The following is a 10,861-nucleotide window of genomic DNA, read 5'->3' on the forward strand; positions in this document are numbered from 1 at the left end:
GAGCTGGAGCAACAAAAGGAGTGTGTGCAAGTCCTCAAAAGTCTGAGGAGAAAAGGACTATGACTAAGATACTCAAAGATTTGTCGATTCAATCCAAGAATTGTGCTTTCCCCTGAGGTTTGGCTACCAGACAATGAGCTATAGTCAAAAGATGGCCTTATCCAACAAATTCTCCCAGACTGTACCATCCAGTTCTCCATAATAAGACTGAAACTCCCAGAGAATTTTCCAGGGAAGATGACCCTCCCTACTTCACTGCCTTAAAGTCATTCTCTGGCCCTTGCAGCTCATCAGCAAGTGGCAAGCAGGGCAGTAATTAGACCCTCTGCTGAGCCCTGCAGTGGCGATTTGAATAATTGAGAACATTGCAAGCCTTGGTGATGGAGGGAAAAGAGAGGCTAAAATAGAACATCTCCCTGGTTAATAGCTAAGTAACCTTGAGCATCCCAGTAGGATGAAGGCATAGAGTATGGCCCAGGCTAAAGAGCGCCCCCCGCCCATGCCTTGAAATATTAAGATATTGTGTTCTGAGAGGTTCAAGCAGCATTCCTCGTGGCTTCCTCTATATATGTCCATAATCCATGCCATGAAATTTTTTTGTTTGCTTAAAATAATTTTTTATTGCCCAGGATATTTTTTTCTTGTGTCTTATTTTGTTTGTTTTCTTTTTAAATAACTATAAATTCAAGCTTAGGGAAGCTTGCTTTGTCTTGGAAGAAAAAAGAAACAGTAATAAGAAAGCTGTTCTATCATTTGCTAACCTGATCACATTTTGAGAGAGAGATGGTAGTCATCTTGTAAGAGTAAAATTTATACCATGAACGATGCAGGTTTAAGTCTGGTGGCACTAAAAGGACACAATAGCATTGTTGACAAAATTATAATCTGCTGGTGGCATTTGGGGAAAAGAAGCTCTTGCAAATTTCTAAATAACAGTAAACTCTGTTAGGAAATTCTAAAGTGTCTTACAGGCCAAAAAGGGAATGAGGCTAGTAAAATGCCTCAAAAGAGTTTGAATAAAATACTGGATTGGAGAGTTACTGGAACTTAGATATGTAAAAATAGGGTGGTAAGTTGGGTCATGCTTACAATGGTCTCAAGTTCGAATAAACTACTGTGACAATACACCACTTCACAGGCCACACGCTTTTCCAAGGCTGTTCTTTCCTTTCCTTCAGTAGGTGTTGGCAGAAGGTGTGCTCAGTTGCTTTCCAATATAGATGCCTAGCCCCAAAGCCAAAACATGAGAGAGGAAAAGAGACAGAATGAACACCTTAAGGAATTCTGCGGAGAAAATACCCCCTTTATTCATGGCCCCACTTTTCCTCATGCTTAAAGGACGGAGCCTTTGGGGTGTCTGAAGTGGAACTCCTTAGGTGGAATGTTTTCAGGTCTACTGGACCAGTCGGACACCCAGCCTACACTTTTCCTCAAAGCATCAACTTCTTTCTCTCCTTCTGCAGCCTCTTCTTCTGACTGAGAGCTATGGTCCCTGCTGGTGTGCATCTCCACATCACACATAATCTGCCCATCTTCTTGTAGGGAAGGGCTGTCACAGTGAGAGCTGGCTCTTGAACTACTCTGTCCTGATTCATGCTGTGCATCCAAAAGAATCTTCTCCATGTCTCCATTGTGGATACAGGATGAGGAAGGTACATATTCTAGCCCCCCATTTTTCCCATTGCCATTATCATTGCCATTGCTGCTGTTCATGGGTAGCTCCACCCAGGAACTGTTGAGCCCGGCTGGCGGGGGCAAAGGCTGTTCACCTTCCTTGCAATTGTTGTTGTTGTTGTTGTGGGGGGGCGGTGGCTGCTCTACTAAATGAGACTACATTGTCAGGCTGCTGAAGGAGCTGCGGCGCAGCAAGACCATCTCTGGTTCTCAGGCAGCAACACCCATGCCAAGAATTAACCCTTCACCAAGGACATCAGCTTTGACAAATTTGCATCTCCACGTTATGTTTAATGAGTGCAATCCTGGCACTTCTGCTATTGATGCTATGAGAGGCAACCTCCAGGTTTATTTTCAGGAATGGCAGGTGCTATTTCAGAAGTTTGTTGGGTGATTGCCTCCTTGTGTCACCCCTGGGGTGATGATTTTTTAAAAGCATGATGTCTTTATAAAACAACAGTATTAGTTACATCTTTCAGTATTGAAAGAGGCTTTTATTTGAGAAATTGGTCCAGTTTTTATTTACCTAAGAATCCTAACTACAGGTAGGTAGTTGAAAGAGATTATCAATCAAGGATCTTCCCTGCCCAGAAGTCCATAAATGTATCCAATTCTTGGATTCTCATTCCAAAATAAATGCCAAATAATAGATTACAAGGATGTGAGGACACTCTAAAGTACAGATGTGAGTCCCTGGGGCCTTTGACCTTCCTGTACAGCAGGAAGGACCCCTCCCCAAGAAGGATGGGCTGAGGGTTTCAGGTATGTGGGATAAGATCTACTGTCTCTCACTGTACTTCAATCTGTTGCCATCACTGGTCTAAATAATGAAAAAAGCCAAGCAATCAGGCCTAGATTTTAGAGGGCATTCCAAATCCTACCTTGAGAAGCGTCTACAATTGCCTTCAGTGGCCTACTGCTAACACTGATGCTGCCATAAGAAGTCACCAATGCAAGACCAGCCACAGACTGGGGAGAAGAGATATTTACTCACTACTTCCATGCTGTCAGGTTGTTCAGAATTCTGGATCCTGAGTAGTTTTGGTAAGTGAGGTTCATGAAGCATAGTTGTGGCACTTTGAATACTATAAAAATGATCTGGGATCCCTCGGTGGCTCAGTGGTTTAGCGCCTGCCTTCGGCCCAGGGTGTGATCCTGGAGACCTGGGATCAAGTCCCACACCAGGCTCCCTGCATGGAGCCTGCTTGTCCTTCTGCCTGTGTCTCTGCCTCTCTCTCTCTCTCTGTGTCTCTCATGAATGAATGAATGAATGAATGAATAAATAAATAAATAAATAAATAAATAAATAAATAAATAAATTTATCTGGGCCTTTAAGAATGAGAAATTCAGTTCAACTCAACAAATGTATATACTTAGTATATTAAGTATATACTATGCACATATCACTATACAGACAACATCAGCCCTTGCCTAGAAAGATTTAATTCAAGCTCCACTTACTTACCAGAAAAAGTATATATACTGAAGATTTTTGTTCCAGGTCTACAAGGGCCTAATCATGACCTTGTAAATTATATGACAGTGTGGCAAGGGCCAGATGAGAAGTATGGTTTATCACAAGGGACAATTGAAGGAGAACTGTTTCTGTTCTTTAGGTATGCCAGCTTCTTTCAAAGGCATATAACCTTCAAAAAGGCCACTTGGGTTTATTTCCATTTGGAGCCATATATATTATATATTTTTTGAAAATTGCTATGAGCAGGTATTCTAGGGATAACGACATGTTTAATACATGGAGATTACAGAGAGATTTCAATTGTCTTCTGAAACCCAAATGTGGTATTGCAACTTAATCCTTAACAGTGGGCTTTGAAGGGGTATATGCTTAGAGAAAACAGACAAGTATACCATTGGGTACAGACAAGCAGCTGGTCTAGAAAGGGTTGGCACACAACCTAGGCTCTCAATTTTCCTGAATTTAATTCTTCTTTTAATATCATTTGATATTGTGTGATAAGATTTAAACCCTTCAACTGGTAGCTTTAAACCGTGGCAACATTGCCCCCCTGGGGGACACTGAGCAATATTTGAAGACATTTCTGGATGACACAGCCTAGGAGGGCAACAGAGAGGAGGAGGAGAGCTTCTAATAAAAATGCTGATAAACATCCTAGAAGGCACGGGTCAGCCCCCCACAACAGAGAATTCTCTGGTCCAAAATGTTACCAGTGTCAAGGTAGGGGGACCCTGCTTTAAATATTTCCAAATCTCTGTTGACCTGTCACAATTGAAATTACAACCTGAACCTCCCTGCCTCTTTCCCACAACCCATCAGTGCATTTGAAAGAAATCAATGGAAGGAAGTCTTGAAATCTCATCATAGGAAGTGCATTATATGAAGGAAAGAAGAAAATAAGATGTGGAAAAAGGAAGGGAAATTGGAAAGAAAAGAATAAAGAGAAAGAGTTTTACAGTAATTAGGTCTTTGAGTACCTGGGTAGCTCAGTCGGTTAAGTGGCTGACTCTTGATTTTGGCTCAGGCCATGATCTCAGGGTTCTGGGATCAAGCCCTGCATTGGGTTCCATGTTCAACAGGAAGTCTGCTTGAGATTCTCTTTCTCCCTCTGCCCCTCCCCCCACTTGTACTTGTGTGCTCTCTCTCTAAAGTAAATAAATAAATATTCAATTAGATCAAAGAATCCTAAAATCTCTGGGATAAAAGAATATCCATGGGAACATATTTTATAGTATCTTAGAAATGTAACTGAAATTATTGTAACTAGGAGATTGAGGAGTGACAGGATAGCTCAACGACATAGAGCTGGGCCCTGCCTCAAATCATAAAAGTGTGTATGTGTTTCTTGAAACATTCATCTCAATCCAATATTCATCCTAGGAACTACCTTAAACATTGTGTAAGCTACTTTTGCTCTCAGAAAACCTGGGTCCCAGCTCTCAAGATGATACTGGATCCTATAATCTTTGCACACATTTGGACTTCATCAAACTTCAATCTACCTTTAAACCCAACACTCTTCTCTACTAAATAACAAATCCAAATAAAACAAGGGCATTCATGTTTTATACTTTATTTGAGAAGAGACCCTACATAAACTATGTCAGGAGGATACAGGTCTACACACAGTTTCATCAATCAATAAATGGATTTGTTAACATAACATTGAAGATATGATACCATGAGCAAGACAGACATATGACCAAGAAGTATTTACAACTATCACATATGATATATTTATACTGGAGATGGATATATACATATATACATGTACATGTGCATATACATACATATGTCCATACATACACACACATATATACATATATATGTATAAAATGTTTTTAAGCAAAAACCAAGAAAAGAGTTTGTCTTCTTGTAGCAATTAATCATTTGAAAGTGAAGAATGGTTGGTTTTCATTAATGTCATGGTGTTAAATCTCTGCCCCCACATTTAACTTCAACACTGATAGATTCCGATGAAGACGTATGTTTGCCTTGGGATGGAAGCATGAGGGTGAAGAATGAGGTGATGGGTACGGGGCTGAGTGAAGGACATGCACAATGGGAGAAGTGACCTTTGGTGATACCATTAAATCATCCTTTTGTATTAAACATAAATTATTAATACAATTTAAAAAAATAATTTTCTGTTTTCTTTTGAAGTTGGAGAGGAAAATAGGGTGGGGTAGGAAATAGAGAAAGGGAGGGCACTTGCCTTTTCAACACATCCCTCAGTACCAACTGAGAACACATCCTCCTACCCTGGGGCCATCTTACCAAGTTAGAATCCATATTTTTTGCATAAACGACACCTTTACAAAAGAATTATATTTAAACCATGAGCCTCTTCTCTGAAGGCAAATACAATCATTTTAACTAAATTGATTCTCTCACATTTGCCAGGATGTAAATAAACTTAGCATAGCCAATGGATTTATTTGTCATAAAGGAAAAGAATGGAAAAAAATTGTGCCTCAAGGAAGGGTTACTATTAGTAAAACCCAGTTTACTGAAACCTCAGTCACCCATCTTAAGTTAACAACTTTGGGATCCAAATAATGAGAAACAAGTATAATCATCATGTTCCAGTGGCCTGGGGAAAAAATAAACAAGGATCATGATGGAATATTTCTAAATCATTAAATAGAACTGAGGAACAATCCATTGTATTAAAATAAATGATGTAAAATCCACTTGAGCACACCTCAGCTCTGCCGCTGTCAAGGTCTCCTCCATGAATGGTGACTTGGCTGTATTATATCCACTGTTGAACATTTCCCAAGCCATGCCACATTTTCCCCCCTAAACTCTGTAAGATTAGCTTGGCCTCAGAATGAGTGTGTGCATGTATCACGTGTCCACATGCCACGTACACCATTGTTCAGCAGTTGCCATAATCCAAGTAACGCTTCAGATGGCCAATATATTTATATAAACAGTAGGAAATACACACAAACACATGGGATCAGACAAGATATAATCACTTTACATATATTTAGTACAGAAAGCTTAGGGATAGGGATGAAAATCAGCTATAGCAGCACCTAAACTTCATTTGCAAAATTCTTCTCTGAGAATATAACATCCTACTAGTGCACTGAAGTAGGTACCAGCTGATTTTCCAGATATTGAAAGTTTGCTGCACAACATCAGCCTAAAGATAAAGGGACATGTAATGTCCAGTAGGAAACAAATCAGTGTACATCATTTACACGGCAATAAATCCTTCATTTCCCTTGAAATAAGATATGTAAAGTAGCACTTAGTTTAATACAAGTTTTGTTCTGCTTTAGACCTAGCTGTAAAAAGCCATTCATGCAAAAAATTACCTCCAGTTTTAGCTGGATGTTTAAAGGACACTTCTCCTTAAAACAAATCCCTTTCACATAGGGAAGGGGGAAATAATCCCACTCAAGACAGCCAGTGTTGACTGACAGTGGAAAATACAAGACTTTGGTGTTTGTAGGGCATTTTCCTTAAGAACCCAGAAGTAGCACTGAGCTCACCTCTAAGTAAGCAGAGGGCTAGACGTGCCCTTGAATGTTGTAGGAATTTTCCAGAAAAAGTATTGAGAACCTCCATACAATTTTATTCTCTGGCCTGTTCCCTCCTGAGGCTTTCATTGGCATCACCTCTACTTCTAAAGATGTCTGCTTCTGTATCTCCAGTCTTAGACTACACTTCTCCCTGCCCAGTGGATCATTTGTTTCCCACCAATCTACAACTCCTTCCTATCTGTTTTAAGGGAAGGAAATTTCTCTTACTAAGCTTTCCTATAGCTGTTGCACTATCATCTACACATTCTTTCTAAACTAAGATTGTTCGTTGATTTCAATATAAAACAAAGCTCCACCATCCTAAAGGACTTGAATAGAGAAGGTTTGACCCTGCTTTCCCCTAGGTATCACACAAATAATCTAGAGGAGCTCATGCCTTTCTTGCATGGCAAGTGTGAGCCCTGGAATGGGACACCCTCAAGAGGACAAGGAAAGAGAAAGGATGGCTTCTCCTCAGACCCACTCCAAGGTTAAAAATCACAGTTTCATCAAACTTGTTCCTATGATATCTGGCTCTAGCCTGTTGCTATCACTTGTGGTGCTATCACTTGATTTATCCTAAAAAGAATCATAGACCACTAAATGTTATGAATTATGAGAAACAACACTGAAGGTAGAGGGGTGGGTAGTAGAGAGGGTACAGAGGAATATTCGGAGCCTTGGGTGGTCCAGAGGGAGTTGAAATTGAATTTATTTAACATCTGTGAAATAGAAGACAGTATTTAAGATAAAATCTGCAGTAACTGTCTTGCTTTCACAGCCATGGGGCCATCCTGACAAAAGTGAGGAGGACACAGCTGATTCATTAAGGAAAGACAATGCTACCTCTAAGATGGCATCTATGCACTATTGTTCTAAATGACAGCTGGCCAATCACAACACAAAGTGAAAACTTTGCTTCTGTTATGCTCATTTTCTCATTTTCTAAGGGACTCCCTTCAGTGTGGCGTGACTGAAGTTTTTAAGAAGCCATTTGCATTGTTAAAGGCAAAGTTAGCTGCTGAACAAGACTCAGGACTGAAGAGATGCCTCTGACGTTCAAAGCAGTGTCCCGCCCCCCACCTCCACCCCAGTTTCCAAAATGCCTACCAACAGCATCATTAGCCCCTTTTTTTGTCTCCAAAGTTCATAGCTCCTGTTCAACTCCTCTGAAACACTTCCTACAATGAATACAGAATGAAATGTGGACTCATGCATTGTAGGAATTGCACAGACATTTTAAAAAGGAAGAAATTGCCAATGATCAGTCCCCCTTGTGGGAGTTTACAAGTCAATGGTGCCATGTGAGGACTTTCTGCAGGGGCTTCCTCTGCCAAAGTCCTCCATTCATATCTAAGGGTCTTTCTTTCCATTCCTCTGAGCCAGGAGACTTGGCCGCATTAGTCCAACCCCCATCATTTGTTAGCTAGCAAGTTGAGAATGTGACAGAAACAACTAAGCCACTGGGCTCAGAACTAAATAAAAGATGTAAACACCTGAATTTAAAAATTTAAGTCTTGCAGATTGAGGCCCCACTGGATAAGAAATAAAGGAAAAACCTATCCTTCCTTGCCTGGAAGGCTAATCAGGATAGAAGGCCTTGGTTCAATTGAGGGAGGTGTTTGCTGTCCCTGGTGCTGAAAACAGATACCCAGGAAGAATCACTGGCAGGCCAGAAACTACGCCTTCGTCAGATTGAAAACTCTTTTAGCAGATGCTGACTTTAGGTGGCAGGTCCCAAAATATGTTTCAAATGTCTCTTTTTATTTTTATTTTTTTTTAATATTTTATTTATTATTTATTTATTTAAGTCACAGACAGAGAGAGAGAGAGGCAGACACACAGGCAGAGAGAGAAGCAGGCTCCATGCACCGGGAGCCCGATGTGGGATTCGATCCCGGGTCTCCAGGATCGTGCCCTGGGCCAAAGGCAGGCGCCAAACCGCAGCGCCACCCAGGGATCCCTAAATGTCTCTTTTTAAATGAGACATTTGAAGTACTATTGCCATTTTAAATGAGAGTAGCCCCTAAGTGGCCCTAGTTTTCTAGCAAGACAGAGTTAATGCATTGCCATAACACCAGTGGGAAACTCTTCAAACTTCCTCCCCATTCATTCCCTACCAGCATATTCCCTCGTGTGATTCCAGGACACCTAACTCTTAGAAAAGAAGACTACAAATGGATGCAGCTAGGGGCTGCAGAAATTGCCCACTGACTTCTTTTTCCCAATACCAGTTACAGACATGGGATTAATTTGGCTTGCTGTGATTAAATGTTCCTGAAGGAAATATTTGGATAAAACTATACCACATACTGGAACATGGTCCCTGAATTCCTCTCCACACCTAATTATATTGTCTCATTTTGAGAAACAGAGCAGAGCTTTTACTGTGTTTGAGAGAAGATCTAAATTCATAATCGTAACTACTTCCTAACTGGCCCCATACCCCCTTTCAGCCAACACACACACACACACACACACACACACACACACACAAAATCTTAGAAGTGAAACCTATTTGAGAAAGAACATGAATCTTCCCTTAATAGTACACAAATCTTTTCCAGAGAAAGCAGGACTGCTGTTTTCTCTCATATTCAATGTGAGAGTTTTCTTGTCCTGACTTGCTTTCTTTTCATTGTATTTTGACAATGCCCTTGAGCTCACCTGCCATAGCCCACACACATAAACAAGAAGGGTCCTTGACTCTGTGGGGCCACAGGAAATTAACATGGGTCATTTTGGTTGCCTCCAACTCCACTGGGCTTGGGGGAACTTTTGCTTTCAGACATGAACTATAATCAATCTTTTCCAGCCTTGAAAAGGAAATATCCCAATGGCCTCCGAGAAAGGCTAAATTCTCAGAGAGAGGAAAGGGGAAAAAAGCATTAAAATAAGTTCTTCTTGTTCTTGTTAACATATTAGATCAAATTTTCCATATCCAGTGAGGTATTTCTCAAAAGATGCCTCTGAAATCCTTAAATAATCAGCCTTGTCACTAGGAAGTTACACACTGAAACGACTTGTTCAAGGCAGGCCTCCACAATACTGTGAAGGAGGTTACCGCCTCAGGATTATCAGAATGAATTATGGAACTCTGCCCTAAACCAGTTTGCATTCTCCAATTTCACACCATAATTTAAAATCCTAGTCATAACCCAATTTGGACTCTCATTTCAAAGAAAGCTGAAATGCTTTCTGTCTGCTAGACAGCTACAGGGGGAAAATCATCTGGACAGAGGTCCAACATGAAGATGTTGCTTTTCTATATAAAACAAACAAAAATGGAGCCCTATATAAAACAAACAAAAATGAGAAGCCTGAACTTGAGCAAAGTATTTGTAGATTTGTTAGGATTTCAGGTATTCGGCTTTATTATGATTCCTTTTTGGAGTGACTCCCCCTTTTTTAAAATCATCCACAGCTCTTAGTTACATCACACCTGGTTGTGGCTTGGAGATCTAAAGGAAATCACACTCCAAAGATTTAACTTGCCAACTAGTCACCATTTGCAAAGTACTTAAAATAGTGGCTGATGTTACAAACACCTAGGATTTTTTTAGGGCCTGTAAATGACTTCACTGCTGTAACCTTGGCAATCTGGCCTCAGGATTTACTGTTGAAGGGGGGGAAGGAGGTTCATTTTCAATCAGATGCATTTCTCAGTGGGAATCCCACTCACACCTATTTGTTGGTGCTCAAGGCTATCAGAAGTGTGGTTTAGCATTTGGTTTTCACTCAAGCAGTTCATTCTATCTTAGGGTTATTTCCCCATGTACAAAATGCTGGCCCCAGAATGAACATAATACTACTTCAGGTTCATTATTACTTTGGGTGCCTCCTGAAAAATTAGTTTTACCACCTAATTTATACAGGAAGCTTTCTATAGTCTTCAGTTAAAAAAACTTTACACTTAAATCTACAGAATTTCATAAAATCAACAATATGATACAGAGTTAAATGCAACAGGAGATGCCATTTTGCTATAAAATGTCCAGGGTTCCAGGCCTGAAAACAAAACCTACCAACAATCCCTCTTCAATGAGGGATGAATGGGTAAGCTGTCCTCTTTCTGCTTGTATTTTTGTAAAGGTATTCTCCATCTCTCAATGCTCAATGGTCATCATTCAAAGAGAAAATTGCCAATGCTATAATTCTAGAAACCAGACTGCA

General features: G+C 40.4%; 1 pseudogene; it reads right to left on the reverse strand.

Annotated features, from left to right (window-relative positions):
• Positions 1-1,159: 1,159 nt before the first annotated feature.
• On the reverse strand, positions 1,160-1,836 carry LOC106558616 (annotated as a pseudogene).
• Between the last annotated feature and the right edge of the window lie 9,025 nt (positions 1,837-10,861).

This window comes from Canis lupus, chromosome 3 (assembly GCF_011100685.1).
Source record: "Canis lupus familiaris isolate Mischka breed German Shepherd chromosome 3, alternate assembly UU_Cfam_GSD_1.0, whole genome shotgun sequence".
NCBI classification, from domain to species: domain Eukaryota; kingdom Metazoa; phylum Chordata; class Mammalia; order Carnivora; family Canidae; genus Canis; species Canis lupus.